An 18,039-nucleotide genomic window follows, 5' to 3' on the forward strand; every position below is an offset into this window, starting at 1 on the left:
GAACACTGTCTTGATTTGCTTTCTGTTGTTGTGATAAACACTATACAAAAGCAACTCTAGAAGAAAGGGGTTTGTTAGGTGTATCAGTTATGGTCCATCACCCAGGGAAGCCAGGATAGAAAGTAGAGGCAGGAACTAAAGCAGAGACCATGGAGAACTGCTTACTGATGTGGCCCCCATGACTTAACTCAGCCTGTCTTCTTATATGAGCCAAGACCATCTTCCCAGAGGTGGTATCAATCACAGTTGACTGGGCCTTCCCCCATCAGTCACCTCATCTTTCACGCCTCCATCATAAAAGAGCGTTAGAGCATAGGGGTACTCTGAAAACTTGAACAAAACGTTATTTTAAAAACCTTTTAAGAACTCTGGACAATTGGTGCTGTAAATTCCAGCATGCTCTGAAGTTATTAATTGTCTTAGAATAATTAGTAAAAAAAAAAAAAAGTCTTTAAAAAATCTAAAGTGATTTCAGAATCCGTTAATCTCAGAACAATTATAATTGGAGTATTATATTTGTTGAGCTGTGAAAAGAAAATTCCCATACATCTAGAATCTGATATTTACTTTAAGGAGATAGACAGGAAGACAGAACTACACATAACAATGTAGAAGTAGCCACCCTAAGCTATTAGTGAATACTCTTAAACAACTCATAACTTAGACTGAGTGGACTTTTCCTCCAGCACAAGGAAGAGACTTTAAAGCCTTGTACCTTGGTAAGGCAGCACCAGTGAACATCACACCCACTTTGACAAGAATTTCAAAAAATACAAACCACTAAAACAAACAGGTAGCTAGGTATTGATAGACAGCCAAATAACTCTGTGTATATTAAAGAAATTGAAACATCACCAACAGTACTGTTTGAAGTACAATTTTAAGGACAAAATAATGCTAGTTATTCACAGGTATTTTTGAGTCTAAGAGAAGAAAGTCTCTCAGTTCAGCCTATGAGGCCAGAACCACTCTCACACTGAAAACATATATTGCAAGAAACAAAAGGGGCAGACAGACTAACATCCCACATGGATGCAGATGTGGTATCTGAGGCATTATAATGGCAGCTGCAGTCAAGCAAGCTAAAAAATAAAATAAAATAAAAATAACTAAGCACTGGTCACAGCCCCCAGGCTGGATCCTAGAAGTGCTGCTTAAAGCACAAGCATCAACCAGTGTAGGTCACCAAGTATAGAATAATCTCGGCCAAATTTAGAATGCAATTGATATTTTTAAAAATCAGCAATCAGGGAGGAAATGGAGTTTCTACTGATAAGAAGCAATAGCTCTACAGAACTGCACGACAGCAAATGACCAAAGTCCTCCTCCAGAGGGCCAGAGAAGTCAGCACCATGCTAGAAACCCTGCCAGTGCAACAAGATGTGTACATGGGAAATGAAAAGGAGAAACAGAATGGTGGGTCTGCAAAAGATCCTATGAGAAAGCTAGGGTCAGCAGCAGAGGCTTCAATGTTATGGGCTGTTTATAAAAGTCATTTCTGTGCTATTCATACATAATTAGTGATGATTGATTAAAACCAAAGTTAAAAAATATGCTACCATTCAGCCTTATGCCAGAAAACATTAGATACTTAGGTAAGACCAAAGAAAGCATGCTTCAGGTGTATATACTTAAAGTACAAAGTTTACATGAAAGGAGTAGAGACGGGTAAGCCGAGGACAATCTGTGCCTGCAGATTGTGACACTCAATGTTAAGACACATTTTCCCCTGTCACTTTACAAACTCAATGTAACTGTAGCAAAATGACCCTTGGGGTTCCTGTGAACACTCACAACTCAATCTAAAATATCCACGGAGGGGCTAGGGAGACGGGTCTGTGGTTAAGGACGTGTGTTGCTCTTGCAGCAAACAAGCCCCAGCCCCACAGAATCTTCTACGTCTTCTGGCTTTGCCAGCACCTACACTCTTGTGCACGTAACCACCCCCCTACCCCCCGCAAATACATATGATAGAAAATAAATCTTTAAATTATGAAAACTATAGAAAGGGAAAGGGAGCAGAAAACAATTGGAAAACAGAAAAAATTGAACGACCCATTTTAAACATTTCTAACTCATTACAAAGCACGATGCTTAAGACAGTGATGATGTGGAAAGGATGCACAAAGGCCAATAAAGTGGGGAGTGGTGGTATCTGGAAGTAACACTTGGATATTGGCAAGTGGGTCTGGATGATATGCTGAGGCAAATTGTTGGGGAATGTATAATCTACTGAAAGAATTGGAATGACCAGATATCCATATTCCAAAAATGATTTTGCTTCTCAACATATTCTATAAACAAAATTTATCTTAAAAGGAGCCATTAGTTTAAAGTTAAAATCTAAAATCGTAAAATGTTTTTAAAAGCTCTCTGTCGGCACATTATACATAATAATTCATTAAGATGGTTTTGAGCGTGAGCACACTTCCGTTGTCCTCTTGTCCTCCTCCCACTCTTGCTGACCCCCTGCCTCACCCCCAAGTAATCACCCTTCTACTGTAGTGGGTTTGGTCTAATATTGTTTGTATTATGTTAATTTGAGTCGCCAAAATTGCAGGAGAATCAGCACATCTGAATCCAAGATACGTTTTGATTGGTAAGCAGAGTTGCCAACAGTCATTGGCTGGCCAGGGCAGAGAGGCGGGACTTTTAGGATTCTCAGGCAAGGGACTGAGAAAGGAAGAAGGAGGGAGAAGATTTGCCATGCTGGGAGAAGGTGGAGGAAACAAGATGTCTCCCCTGAGAAGATGCGGGTCAGAGAACTTAGCTGCCATGTAAAAGCCAGAGCGGCCCCAAGAAGGTTGCCTGACTGGGTCCGGGCAGCAAAGATAGTAAGTAATGACTTGGGGATATCGGAGAAATGTAGATTAGCCACCTGGAGGTTAAGAAGTGGCATATAAAGAATGGGATTAGTTTGACAACAAAAATAGAAGTAGAAATGTAAAATGAGAAAATTTCTGAAAAGTATATTTGTCAAAGCATATGTAGATATAAGTTAATATTATTTATAATGATTTAGGTAGTTATATTTACTTTCAGGTTATTGCAATAGTACTTGGAAGGTCAGTTTGTTAAAAGAGTAGATATTTGAAGTATATACAATAAATAAACAGTGGAGAATTCTAAGAAGAAGAAGAAGGAGGAGGAGGAGGAGGAGGAGGAGGAGGAGGAGGAGGAGAAGGAAGAAGAAGAAGAAGAAGAAGAAGAAGAAGAAGAAGAAGAAGAAGAAGAAGAAGAAGAAGAAGAAGAAGAAGAAGAAAGAAGAAAGAAGTAGTAGTAGTGGCATATAGAGAACCTTGTGGCTGCTGCCCTGTCCAGCCTCTTGCTTTTGATGGCATTTCCATAACCAACTCCGCTGTCCCTTACTCTGGGCCCAAGTGCCCGGGCTTCCAGCACCCACCGAGACACTACCGGTAGTAAACAGACCAGTGCCTTGAAATGAGGAGGTGCCTCTAAAAGGCAGGCGGAACTGGAAGCCGCTGTGCGGAGGAAGGTGGAGTTTGAAAGGAAAGTTGTGCGCATCCATTGTAGAGCAGCTTAGAGGAGCACATCCCAGAATTCCTGAAGGAGTGTGGGATGTTCATCACACCGGCTCACTACAGCGATGTTGTGGATGAGAGGTCCATCATCAAACTCTGTGGCTATCCTTTATGTCAGAAGAAGCTAGGGGTTATACCGAAACAGAAATATAGAATTTCTACTAAAACCAATAAAGTCTATGATATTACTGAAAGTCTTTCTGCAGCAATTTTTGTTACAGAGCATCTAAATTTTTTGAAACACAGATTCCCAAAACTCCAGTACGGGTTAGAGAAGAAGAGAGACCTCCTGATTTTCAGCTGCTGAAGAAAGGACAAGGTGGCTCTTCTGGAGAAGTTGTACAGTTCTTCAAAGACACCATTACAGCAGCAGATGCTGATGCGCAGTGTGAACCTGCTTCTTCCAGCACTTGGAGCGAGCGCGCCAGTGATGAGGAGGAGCAAGGCTTTGTTTCTTTTCTATCAGGAAACAGACCAAAGGCAGTGGATACAAGACCCCAGCCACACGCAAAAGTCAGCATAATGGAAATGCTCAGAAAGTGAATGCCAAGCAGGGAAAACAGACTGTGTGCGACGGTACTGAGAAGTTGGCTAATTGCAGATTAGATAGCCAGGAGAAAGTGGCCACTCATTGTGGGGAGCGGAATTCAAGATGGCGCCTGGCTGGGTGCCAGACGCCCCTGGCATGTTGGCTCACCATTTCAGGAAGCCTAGGTGGCACGTAGGCTAGGCTTTACTGCGCATGCATTCTGCTTGTTCATCTTTAAGTAAGATCGGGCCATGTGACGTATGTGCTCAGCAACAATCGGGAATGACCGTGTGGCAGGTTCTGATTGGTGAGGACACAGAGATTTAAGGGCTGGGAGCTAGAGCTCAGGGGCTTTTTGTGGTACTTCAAGGTTCCTGAATAAACCATGTTGGAAAGAAGATCCTGTGTCTGTTGTTTTCTGTCTGCTGGTCGGTTCAGGAGGCGACAACTCATAAACTTCCTTTAAAAAAAGAAAATACTCACATTTCTTCACCTGACCCCTTGTGTGGCACATTAACACTTCAACAGTTTCTGAAGATAAAACACAGTGTATCACAAGTTACTCTTGTGGGCATAAGCAAGAAGAGTGCTGAGCACTTCAGGAGCAAACTCGCCAAGTCTAACCCAGGTCAGCCTCTGGTTTGGTGCAGGTGAATCCTGAGGTTTCGAAGACAAACTTACTCCAAGTTCTAACGGACACCCTGACTGAATGGAAGACAGAAGAAACACTGAAGTATTTATATGGCCAGGACCACGATTCTGTGTGCCTGAAAACCCTCTTCAGCCTCTGATCCTCATGAAGAACTTGATGAAGATGATATAAGTTGTGACCCAGGTAGTTGTGGTCCTGCCCTGAGTCGAACGCAGAACACCCTGGATGAGACACTGCCCTTTGGAGGCTTGGACACGGCCATTAAGCCTTTGCCAAATGTAGTGAACATGTAAGGCGGCAGCTGTAGAGACAGCTGACAACCAGGCTAGGAGAGAAAAAAACAGCCGAAAGCCAGAGAGAGAACCAGCTGATGAGCCATGCACATAGATTAAGAAGTGTGACGTTTGCAGTAAAGTGTTAAAGATGGATAAGAGTAGGATAGAGCATAAGAACCCTGACCAGAGAAGGAAAGTCAGTCCAAAATGACCTGCCTGTGAACTCCACACCGGTCTGGACTCCACTCAGCCCGATGAGTGAACGAACTAGACACAAACCACTAACTGATCATCCGTGGGCCCAGAGAACTGGCCCACGCCAGCGGAGCAAGACTTGCTGAGTGCAAAGAGGTGATCCCAAGACGTCGGAGCCCGAGCCTGAGACACGCCAGTCAGGTTGTGTAATGACATGTTAGGAATATTAGCCACAGCAGTTACATTCTTTTGTCTGTGTGTGACAGTGGAAGAGGAGGTCCGCTCCTCAACCGCAAGACTTGTATGTGACCCCGAATGTGGAATTAAACATTAGAAAACCAGTCTGACGGCTGCTCGTTGCATTATTGTCTACCCCAAGGGCACCTCCTGTCAGAACCAACTGGCAGTCTGGGGAATAAGTGCTCACGACACAAGTTATGAGAGCTTGAAAAAAGAATCGGAGATGCTGCACCTGAGGATCAGGGAGTTCTACAGAGGGAGCTGCGATGGAAATGAAGACACTACCAGGATTCAAAAGAGAATGTGTTTCAGTGGGATCTCAGCTTCCCACTGATTGATTCAAGTTCCCAGAACCAGGTTAGAAGACGAATTGCTCTTGAAAAGTTGAGCAAAGTATTGCCTGGACTTTTGGGTCCTCTTCCGATTACAATAGGAGACATTTATACTGAACTTAAAAACCTCGTTCAGACTTTCAGATTATCACATAGAAACATTATACACAAACCTGTGGAATGAACTTTAATCTCTGTGGTCTTGCTGTCACTATTGACACTGATTCTTGGCATTCAGAAGCATTCTCCAAAAAACGTGGCATTTACACTGTCTATAGCCACCCTGCTGACAGAATTGCATTTAAAATGTGAAGATCTTGAAATTTTAACCGTTATATTTAGAACCAGCTGCTGACAAGAATGATATAACTTTGGAAGACAGAACAGAAGATGAATGTTCCTCACCATAGCTGGAGTTGTAGCCAGTGAGGGTCTATGAGTGGCTGATGACTACATGCAGAACTTCCTCAGACACAGAGAAGCCACTACCCTAGCAAGAAGGTAGCTCTTACATCAAATTAATTAAATTAATTAAATTGAAATTAGAATGAATATTGAAGAAAACACAATTACCTTTATTCTTTTTGGTTGATTACAGCCAACACAGCCAAAACATAAGAAAATGGTAATTGTGACCTATTGTAAACTCTATCATACAAATAACAGCAGAGTTAGGTCAATAAATGTGATCTTCGGTGAAAAAAAAAAGAAGTGGCATATATATATGTGTGTGTGTGTATGTATATATGTGTATATATATATATATGTGTGTGTATATGTGTATATATGTGTGTGTATGTATATATGTGTATATATGTGTGTGTATGTATATATGTGTATATATGTGTGTGTATATGTACATATACACACACATATATAAATATACACACATATATACATATATCTTTCATTCAGGAACTCTCATTCAGGAACCCAGAACATTGGGGTGGGGAGCCAGGAATGGCCACTGCTGCTGAGATCAATTTGAGTATTTAATTGGGTACTGCTACATTCTACTGTTCTATTTTTATGTGTGAGTGATCTACTATGTTCAGTCAGGGTTAGTCACAGCAACATGGCTGAGAGGTTATTTACAGGAGTGTGGGTACCTTACCAGAGGCGATACCTCTGAAAAACATGCCTCTCCCCCACCCCCAGTCACCACTATGTGCCTAGGACAGAATGTTGATGGTTCAACCCCAGGCATGTCTTGGGCAGGTAATCCCAGCCTTGGAGAGTTCTAGAGTGCAGTGGACAGCATCCTGCCCCTTCCTCCACCTACTGCATCCCTCCTGCCTGCTCCTCCATGATGTTCCCAGAGTCACAAAGGGAGCTGAAATCGAAGTACTCTTTAGGGGCTAGCACTCAGTTGCCCTCAGTGTTTTGACATTGTGAGTGTTTACAGTAGACATTGCCCACTGTGGGTGGAGCTTCTCTGACCAAAGCTGACAGGATCACTGATCTATGGGGATAATCACAAATATGTACAAGCAAAATTTACAGGGGCATCTTCTCCATGTAGCAAAGGAACAGCTATAGCTTCCCAACTCGGGCTTATGAGCACCACCACCATGGGCTTTTGGAGAGATTTAAAGCTTGTTTTTGAATTCATATCTGAGTGGTAAGCTGAACTACCCCTAGGTGTTGGGGCCATGAGCAAATAAAGAATGGGAAATGTGGACACAGCACACAATCTGATCTGATAACTGAGATGGATGCTCTGAGAATGGGGAAGGCACTAGATACAGGCAGGATACCTGGACAAAGGCACGATTCACACCCAGAGCAGGATGGACTGCTGCATTCAGATCCTTTGGTCTTGGTTTAACCTTTTTTGGTCAACACTTCGTTGATAACCAGTTCTTGGAAATACACATACCACTTGTAACTTCTTCCATGATTAGCAGCCATACATCATCAATAGTTTAGTGGTAATTATGTTTTCACATGGGTAAATGTAGAGAGTTCATAAGTCTCCATGTTATCGGAGCGGCAACACTAGAATCTAAGAAAATAAATTTAATTTAGTGTTGGTTATCCAAAATGAGGTTCTCAATTCTGCCTTAAGGTGGCAGCAATGTTCCACTTTTAAAGCTATAGTGACCTAGGAAGAGGGTTCAGTTTGGTTTCCTTCAGTCTCCAGACCTGCTTTTGAGTTCACACTCCTGGCCTACTAGACTGTGGGAACTCCATTGGCTGAACTGTATCTTCCTTAAGTAGATACTGGCTCTGCTTTGCAGGAACATGCAGCAAAAAGCCAGAACCACACAGCACAGCAAGTCCACCAGGCAATTTGTGTTATTACTGATCACAATGTCAGTTCCTCCTCAAAACACAGCTATGAAATACCTACAACTGTTCACAACTCAGCAACTGCAGACCACTAGTTTTTGTAGAAAAAATGTGTGTTTTGTAATCTGGCTCCATCTGGTCTCTTGATTCTAGATGATGTGACTTAGACACTTCCGTTTTAGCAATCCAGGTATCTAAGGGCTGGAGAGGTGACTCAGCAGATAAGAGTACTTCCTACTCTTAAAGAGAAATTGAGTGAAGTTCCCAGCACCACCTTAGATGGCTCTTGATCGCCTGTAATCCAGCTGTAGGAATCCTATACTCTCTTCTGGTTCCTCTGGCATCCACACATACCTGTACATTACACAGAAACACATAATGTGCATACAAACACACACACAAACACACACACACGGAAAAGGTAACTATGTTAATAACGCAGTATAGCTCTTGGGTGTCAATAATTTTCCCCTGTTAACTGCTTTCCTTGTAACATTTTAAAGCAGAATTTGGCTTTCTTATGACAGCTAGGAAATAAAACAAAGCCAAATGTTTCCTGCTTTCCTTCTTCTGTTGGAGTTGTGAGAGTCTGTGTCTCTTGTGGTGGTGTCAGGACTGAGACCCCACTGTATCAAATGCAACTGTAACAAAGCACAAGCGACTCGAATTAAGCCATCCTTTGGAGTTTTCTTTTAGCTTTAGCCAATTCTTCTGGCTTTTATACCAGACAAAGTATTCACTTTTTCAGAACGGGATCCGCTTTTAACACCTGACCATGAGTTACTCAGAGTCAGGGACTTTATTCATCTAGGTATTCAGAGCTTAATAGGGGGGAAGTATTTCCTGGGACTATAAATCTAGCCAATTACCGATTGCTGGTGAAGCCACGAATACCACAGGAGAACCTACAACTGCCACTTTCCTAAACTATCACAATCTCCAAGTGCATTCCAAATACTTGGAAATACTTTGTATTTTCTTTTGAAGCAGATGGAAATCATTTACAACAATCTTCAATCAAAATGCAGAAAACTGACCTTGTAATGCTCAATGCCAACTGATACATCTACAATAGAGGCTCCGGGAGCATTGCAGAAGAGGGGAAGGAAAGACTGTAAGAGTCTGTTGCCAACGGAATGCACTACAGGACAAGGAAACTGGACTCGAGAAATCTCAACAGTGTAGCTGCCTAAATAAGACCTGAACAATGACACTACCAGTTGACATGCCAATGTGGAGGGGGAAAATCTCACAAGACTCACATCTAGATAAAGAACTCTACAGTTACTGACTGCAGAGAGAAGGGGAGCCAGTCTTCCAGAGAGTTACTCAATACCAAGTAGTCTGCCCTAAACACCTACACTATGAGCACCTACAGTATATGGATCCAGTTTGTTGTATTTGTGTAACTGTGTACAATGTAACAATAACAATCTATTGGAGAAAATGCATGAGAGTGGAAGGAAGGGTTTGTGGGTAGAGGAAGGAGGAGCAGTGACGGAGTAGCAGGATCTGATAACAGACTAAAGATGATTCTGTCGAAAGGTTATAATGAAACCTTAGTTTGTGTAATTAATAAATGTTAATAAAAACAAGGAACAGGCTATTCTGTTGTTATTCAAATGGGAGAATGCAAAGACCCAATGCTTTCAGCTGTGGATTTGCCTGTTCTTAAGTGTTCCTGCCTGTCAGCCCTAGTTCCTTGATCCATATAACTAGGATATGGCAGGCACAGTGGCTGAAATAGGTTATGTGGATGGCTAATGCTGCAGGCTCTGTCCTAGCTGAGATGTAATGCAGCTTTCTGCTTTCTCCTCCCTGGCTCAGCTTCTGCCTTCTGATTTCCCCGTATTCCCTGGTAGGCATTGAGATAGAATGGGTGAGCCTCTCACCTGGCACAGTGATCAGCCACAGAACATCACAACTCCTTTTTCTTTTGGGAGTTAGAGACTGAAAGAGTTCACAAACTGCATAAAGAGTAGGCTTCAGAACTGAAGGATGAATATTTAAGAAGGAAACCTGGCAGGGGACAAGATAGCACGGGCCGACACGGAATGTAATCCATGAATACAGGGCTCATGCTGCTGAGACATATGTGAGGGCTACACAGAGGCTCACAGTGCTAACAACACATGTGAGAACAACAAACTCACATGACTGACATGCCTGTGAGTGCTGTAGCAGCTGCAGGCCCTACACATGACCCTAATTGAATCATGGCACCACAAATTCATGATCTTCTGTGGTCCATCCCCATGCTGACTGGTTGGACATAACTACTGCACATTGGAACAGAAGTATTTGGGGTTGTTGTTCACTTTGGGGGAAGCACAAGTGGGCCGGTTCTTACTGACATGACAGAGGCTGTTCAGGCTGAGAGTAAAACTCTCAGGAAAGGTGACTCTGTTCTAGACTTTGATTAAATTCCTTTTCTCCAATAAAGTGAATAGCTCCTTTCCTGTAGCAGTGACACCAAAGAGAGATGGGCCAAGAGAGCAAGAGACAAATTAGAGCTTAAGGCAGAGAAAATATGGGTTTCTTTTAGAGAACTAGAATTTTGGTTGGCATCTAGGGCAGAACAGAAAGTATGAGATCTGTTAAATGCCACTTCAAGATAAGAAAGGACAGGAACAAACCAGCCTGCTGCTCTGAGATGGGACTATACAAAGACAAATGGCATAGTAGCCAATCGGACTGGAGAGGATGGCCACATCTGCAGAAATCTCTCTCACAGAGGAACTCGGGGTCCTGCCCCCCTTGAGTCAGTCTGATTCCCACAGGTTGAGAACCACAGTGCCATCTTGGGTGCCTGGGTGGACTTGAGACAAAAAATATCTGGGTTCAGATCTCAGCTCCACCTCTTAGCAACTGTGACTTGGGGTGAGCTAACTTCTCTGGGTCTCACTTTCCTCATCTACCAAGTGCATAAAGTAATTCCTAGTACATGGGAGTCTTCTGCTGATGAAATTATTTTATATGAGAAATCATTAATTATGCATAGAGTGCAATAAGGACAGCACAATCCTTAATTACTATATTTAGAAACAGTTTTACCACTGGGTTTTATCCTTTTATTGTTTTAAAGAACACTTGCTACAAAGTATTTATACCCCACCCCAACCCAAATGCACACCAGGGCCTCATGAATCCCCGGCTTGCCTTGAACTTATTACATGCCTGAGTAGACGATGCCTTTGAGTTTCTGATCCTCTTGCCTCTACCTCCCATGTGTTGGGATTACAGGCATACGTACATGCATGTACATATGTAGTGCTGGGGTTCAAACTCCAGGCTCTGTGCATGCTTGGCAAGCACTCTACCATGAGCCACATTCCTAGCCCCAGATTTTCCATTCATATAAGCATTGTGAATTAAATGTTATCAAATCATCTCTATGAAGATTTAAAAGAGGCTGCAGATTCTCCTTGAAATCTGTCTACCTAGAAAATGGTATCTCTGTGTTTTCTAATTTTGGAATGTGCTACAGATCCTTGCCTGTGAAGACATGGTGTGGATTTGTCTGTTTGCAGAGGAGACTGGACAATGGCTTTGTTTACTGTTTAATTCAGATAACAATATACTAGTCCTACTTAAGGGTTAGGTGCCTTCCCCTTCCTGGCCTCTGCAGAAGTGTTTATAAAATAAGGAAAATCTGTTACTGAGAGGGTGACAGAATCTCTTCTGGAAATTACTTGGGTTTTGTGCTTTCAAAGAGTAGAAATTCCAACCAACCAACATCATTCATAGTATATAGGGTTTAGTTTTAAAATTCTTCAGTTTAATTTGGTAATTAAAATTTTCCCCAATAGTTTTTATGTCCCTTCTTCTTAAGTCACTAATTCTTTTTAATGTTGCTGTTGTTGTTGCTGTTGTTGTTGAGAGAGGGGTCTCACTGTGTAGCCTATATTCTCACTGTGTACATCCTGGAACTCTCTATATAGACTAAGCTGGCCTGGAACTCACAGAGATCCACCTGCCTCTGCCTCCTGAGAGCATTAAAGATGTGCACTATCATTCCAGGTTAATAATTGTATTTTAATATTAAAATATGTTTTAGCATGATCTCTAAGTGCTTGCATTTTATGACTTTCAGTTATTAGTGTTAGACTGTTTCTGTTTTTTTTTTAAACCAAACTTTCAAAGGTTTTTTTTTTGAAAAATGAGATTTTGAGTTTACAGTTTTATTTTTTATCTAAAACTTACTTGATTTTTTATCTTTCTGTTTCTTTATTTTCTACCTTTGTCTTTATTTCCTTCCTGTGATTTTCTTTTTATTTGTTATTGTGCCATGGGTGATGGCTTTTTTGTTTTATAAATGTAAAATGGTAAGCCCTGGGATAATTCTGTTCTATAGAGTTTGGATATATAGGGTTCTAATGTATAGTTTCATAAATTCAGCAATTTCAATAAGAGTTTCTTTATAAAAAAAAAAATAATGTTGGCACAATATATTCTCGCCTAGAAACTTAACATGCCTTACGCTCTTTTTCTGAGTCTACTGAAAGTTGAATTTGCTGAGAGAGATTTTAAAGAAAACAGTACCTGATCCTGTTATAGTTGAAAATTAGGAAAATGCAATTTGAAGAGAGGTGATTAAGTTTGCAAAACTTGCGGGGCTGGTGAGATGGCTCAGTGGGTTCATGCAATTGTTACAGGGCTGGCAAGATGGCTCAGTGGGTTCATGGAGTTATTGCTAAGCTTGACAATCTGAGTTTGATTCTCAGAATCAACATGGTAAAAGGAGAGAGCAGATTGTCCGCTGTCTTCTGCAAGCCCTGGCATGCTCATGCACCCCACCCCCAATAAATAAATGTATATAAACAAATAAAAATCCAAAAATCATCATATGGGGGCTGTAGTTGAATGGTAGAGAACTTGTTTCTCTTTTTGTAACAAAAGTCCACATTGAAGCTGTTAGAGGCTGACTCTCTGTTGCTGTCTTCACTGTCGACTCTATCACGGGTCAAGTCAGTTACTTCTTCTGTTAAAGAACTTTGGGGCTTCTACTCTTTTTATCTTGTTCTTGCTTCCTTGATCTTGATATTTGTATTTCTTAGGTGAAGTGAGATTTATGTTCCTATTGTTCAAACTGTTTTTCAAATCAACAGACACTACCTTCTGAGAACTACCTCGATGTGACTTGAGAAACAGGACTTTCTGAAAGTGGACATCCTCAATGGTACCAAGAACCTTTAACAATGAGTTTGTGCTAAGTGCTAGCTGCCAATGTTATGCTTATGTGTTAGGCTTTGCTTGCTTGCAAAGGTAATGAAGGGCCTATAAATAAATCCCCCTGCTACAGCTAAGGGTCTCTTCTTTCTCCAGTAGAAAGCAAACTGGTCCAGATGTAATAAACCTTTTGTTTTGCAACATTGCTGCCTCTAAGGGTGTTTGGATATCAACTCTGACAATACAACAGAAGCCACTAATACATTTCAAAATTCATTGTATTTCATGTTTTTGCACAATAAATATTAAATATACATTAGGAATTAGTGTTCATTTTGTGTTAAGTATGGGCATCCATGAGTTCCTTTGTCTTCTGCCAATAATTTCCAGGTTAAAGACATTTACAAAAGCAACTTAACAATTACTGAACATCTTATGGATGTTATTCTATCCCCTAGAGTGTACTGACAGTTTAGCTTCAGACGTTCCCACTACTCAACTATTGATGTAACATGACTATGAATTCACAGGCCAGAAAGATGAAGAGAATGAACTGTCTCCCATAGGATCTCTTTTGGCCTCTAAGAGCACACTGTGACATGTATATGACCCTAATCCCAATATTACATAAAAATAGATGTGATTAAATGTACTTATGTGCATAAGTATTTTGCCTGCATTGTATGTCAGTGTACTACTTTTATGCCTGGTTCCCACAGAGGACAGAAGAGGGTATCTGGACTAGAGTTACAGATGGCTGTGATCTGTCATATAGAAGCTGCACATCAAAGCCATATCCTCTGGAAGAGCATCCAGTTCTCTTAACTGCTGTGCTGTCGCTTTAACTCCTAGTTTGTTTGTTTGTTTGTTTGTTTAATTTTAAAGGCTAGGCTCTTTCTGTATTATTTCTTGCCTCTTGTTTGTTAACTCTTAGAACAGTATTAAATTTTGAAATCTGTTGAACATAGAAATCAATTAGGGTGCTTAGTGTGTGGTTCAAAAGCTGTTTGTATCATAGTAAGTGAGGTATGCTTACTTGCTAAGTAAACGAGGAGAGAAACTATGATTGCTTAACATGTAAGCTTATCAAAGGTCTTTTATCTGGAGCGTCTTATGCTAATTTATGCACAGATTTGCAAATATCTGCATGTAGTCCATGGCTTTTCCCTAAAGACTGACCACTACATGTAGTAATTTCATCACCTCCCCATTCCATCTTGCCACATTATTCAAGTTATTTGTAGTGACTCATGTTCAACAGTAAGATGCATGTCAATTGCTTTTTTATTAAGAAATTCTGATGACACTTTCACATTATGATCTCACAGCTGAGCTGTGTGAATCCTGTGATGAACTCAAACATCGAAACTGGACAAGATGGTCTCGGTGACTAGGCTGAGGGTGTGAGCCTCCTGGGAAGTAGCTTTTACATAGACTCTACTCAGCTGGTTTTTCTCTTAGGGGATGAAGGAAGAAATGCTTTGTCAGGGATTCTAGCATGTGTATCATTAACAATTTATTTTACATCAATTTAATGTAGTTATATAAAGCTTATTGCAAACATTTCTCCCCCTCCCGTTTGCTTTTGAACCAGTGGACTGAACAATAGTGGTGTGTTACTTTGCTCTAAGAAATATTACAAATACACTAGGTCTACTTATGGATTAATGTTCATCCCACATAGTAGAGCTATATGCAAAGTCTCCGATTTTTTTAGTTTTAAAGATTTTATTGCAGTGATTCTTCATGTTTGTGTATGTAAGTAGTTAACAGGAGCTGCATGACTGCCCCTCAGGTGAATATCTGTGTGTGCCTGTGTGCAGTGTTTCCCCAGATGTAAGGACAGCATGGGCCATCTGCCACATATGTGCTAATAAACTTAACTGTTTACATTTGGTCATTCTGAACATGTCATTGTAGGGCTGGAGCAATGGTTCGGTGAGCGAGAGCTTGCTTGATGGCTGTCCCCTTGACAGAGTCTTGAGTCACTTGGAAGATGGACCTTTGGGTATGTTTGTGCAGGATTGTTTTGATTGTGGGAATTGATACAGGAAGACTCAACTTAATTTGGGGGTTAGCATTCCCTGGCAGGGCACTCTGGACTGTATAACTTGGGGAAAGCAAGCTGACCTCTAGCATGCATGCACTCATTGTTTTCCTCTGTAGACTGACATTTTCCCCCTCTTGAGTTAGTTCTGTCAGAGTAATTAATCATAGAATCAGGAAAAGAAATGAATGTCCAGTGCAAAAGTGTAATCATAGTGATGTCATAGTCACTATCCTACTGCTGTGAAGAGACCATGACCACGGCAACTCATAAAACAAGCATTTAACCAGGGCTGGTCTACAGTTTCACAGGTTTAGTCCATTATCATCCTGGTGGGAAGCATGGTACTGTGCAGACAGACATGATGCTGGAGTAGTTGAGAGCTGCATCCTGATCCACAGGCAGAAAGAGAGACTGAGCTTGGTATGGGCTTTTGAAATCCCAAAGCCCACCCCAAGTGATATACTTCCTCCTCCAACAAGGCCACACCTCCTAATCCTTCTAATCCTATTAAAAATAATTCCACTCCCTGGGGCTGGATCAGCAGTTAAGAGTATTGGTTGCTCTTGTAAATGTCCTGAGTTCCATTTCCGGCAACAGCATGGTGGCTCACAGTCATCTATAATGCGGTCTGATGCCCTCATCTGGCACGCAGGTGTACATGTAGATAGAGGGCTCATATACATAAAATAAATAATTTAAAAAATACACTCCCTGGTGACTAAGCATACAAATATACACACCTAATGCGGCTACCTTACTCATACCATTACAGATGAGGATATAAATTCCAATCCCATTACTCATAGAAAAGCCAGGACACCCCAGGTGTGCCTGCAGTACCAGTGCTGTCTCTGAGTTACAGACAAAGGAAGATTGCTAGAGCTGTCAGCCTGGCTCCTGGCTCACTGGGAGCCTCTGATTCAAGAGGCTGAGTGATATAGCTACAGCAGGGCTTTTGATGTCCCCTCTGCATCTGTGTGTATACACCCCAACATGCATGCATATAACTGCCCCAACACACACACACACATTCAAAAAATTGTAAAGAATGACCATTGTGTGCTAGACAGAGCACAGGCTGTCAAGCCAGGTGCAGATACGCTTGGGCACACTGACTGGGAGAGGTGAAGACCGACTCAGGATAGTGTGCTCCAAACGCTAGTTATGGTTCTAGCCAGCAAATCAGGTCAGTGGGTTACTATGTAGAATAGGGGTTCAAGCTACAGGAACCTTTTCTGATCCTAACTCTTGTCCCTAACTGGTAAATAGACTCATCTAGGTGTTTTGAGGCTTCTCTGTTCTGTCCTGGTCCTCCCCAACTTTTTCTGGATAAGGACAAAAAACGGCAACACAGGGATCCAGCATTGAACTCTCACCTCAGAGACAGGGTGCAGTGCACAGTGTCTGTCCTCACTCCACTTCCGCCTCTACCCCACCCCACCCTGCCCCACCCACCCTACCTTTTTTCTGCAATGTGTAGCCTGGCTTTGTGGTCATTAGACACCTTTCTTGGTTTTGATTCTTTTAGAGAACTTGTCTAGCAAACAAAACACTTTGCAACAACTCCATTAAAATTAATTAAAGATGGAGATTTCGGAACCCCCAGCTTAATCTTAGAAATCAGACTTTTAGAAGAATACCATTAGCTAAGGCAGAAGTTTCAATTTCCTCTGGTGACAGTACATTTTCTATAAATAAATTAAAATAATTACAGGCTTTGATAAAACTTTCTGGAGTGAAGCTTTGGAAGTGACAACAGCCAGGCATTAATTGTGATAATGGGCGGTGTGGACGCATATGGTAGCTTTTACAAAGACATATAAGCAAAGGGTCCAGATGGACTCATTAGACATTCGCATTTCTGCCTTGTGCGTGTGGAGTCGCTGCCTCAGTCTTCAGAGCCAATGGTTCTTTTGGGGACAAATCATGTCGCAGATGGAAAACATTATCCGTTATTTTCTGTTCTTGTTGAAAATGTTTTGCAATCATACACATATACATTATGAAACCATAGCAAGGAAAATATTCATAATAAAATGAACTATTGGTATGGAATGAGGTCGACATTAAAACAAAAATAAATAACTGCTGGATCTTGACCCAAGTAGCAATTTTAAATTTTAAACTTTTCAGAAATAGCTGACAGATTCCATCTGCCTTCTTGGGTCCTTCCTAGACAAGTCTATATTCTTTTAGCCTCTAATAAGAAGAGGCTCTCTTAGCCTAAGGAATCACCTCTGAGTGATGCTAATATGCTTTTACCAGCACAAACTTGTTAACTCACCAACAATAAATGTTCTGACCTGGTCAGTCTGATTATGTTACTGGAGCTGTGTTGGCTTTAAGAACTACATTCTCTTTATTGTTTGAGAATTTCATATGTGCATGTAACGTATTTTAATCAAATTTAAATTTTTGACCCTTCCTTCTCCAATCCACCTTCACACATTCCTTCTTTTTTCTTTTTTTCTTTTTTCTTTTTTCCTGGTTTTCAAGACAGAGTTTTTCTGTGTAGCCATGACTGTCCTGCAACTTGCTTTATAGACTAGGCTGGTCTTGAACACATAGAGATCTGCCTGTCTCTGCCTCCCAAGTACTGGGATTAAAGTCCTGCGCCACCAGTTTAAACCACAGCACTTTGGGCTGCCTGTATGAGCATGTGTATGGCAACTTCTGAGGAGCTATATCCCTGAAGAAAATTGATTCTCCATCTCCCCTACAGTCATCAATCACCAATAGCTCCTCAGCGAGAGCTGGATTTTC

General features: G+C 41.4%; 1 pseudogene; it reads left to right on the plus strand.

The window, feature by feature from the left end:
* Positions 1-3,542: 3,542 nt before the first annotated feature.
* Positions 3,543-6,186, plus strand: LOC117714159 (putative RNA polymerase II subunit B1 CTD phosphatase Rpap2; annotated as a pseudogene).
* Positions 6,187-18,039: the final 11,853 nt, after the last annotated feature.

Source organism: Arvicanthis niloticus, chromosome 8 (assembly GCF_011762505.2).
Source record: "Arvicanthis niloticus isolate mArvNil1 chromosome 8, mArvNil1.pat.X, whole genome shotgun sequence".
Taxonomy (NCBI): domain Eukaryota; kingdom Metazoa; phylum Chordata; class Mammalia; order Rodentia; family Muridae; genus Arvicanthis; species Arvicanthis niloticus.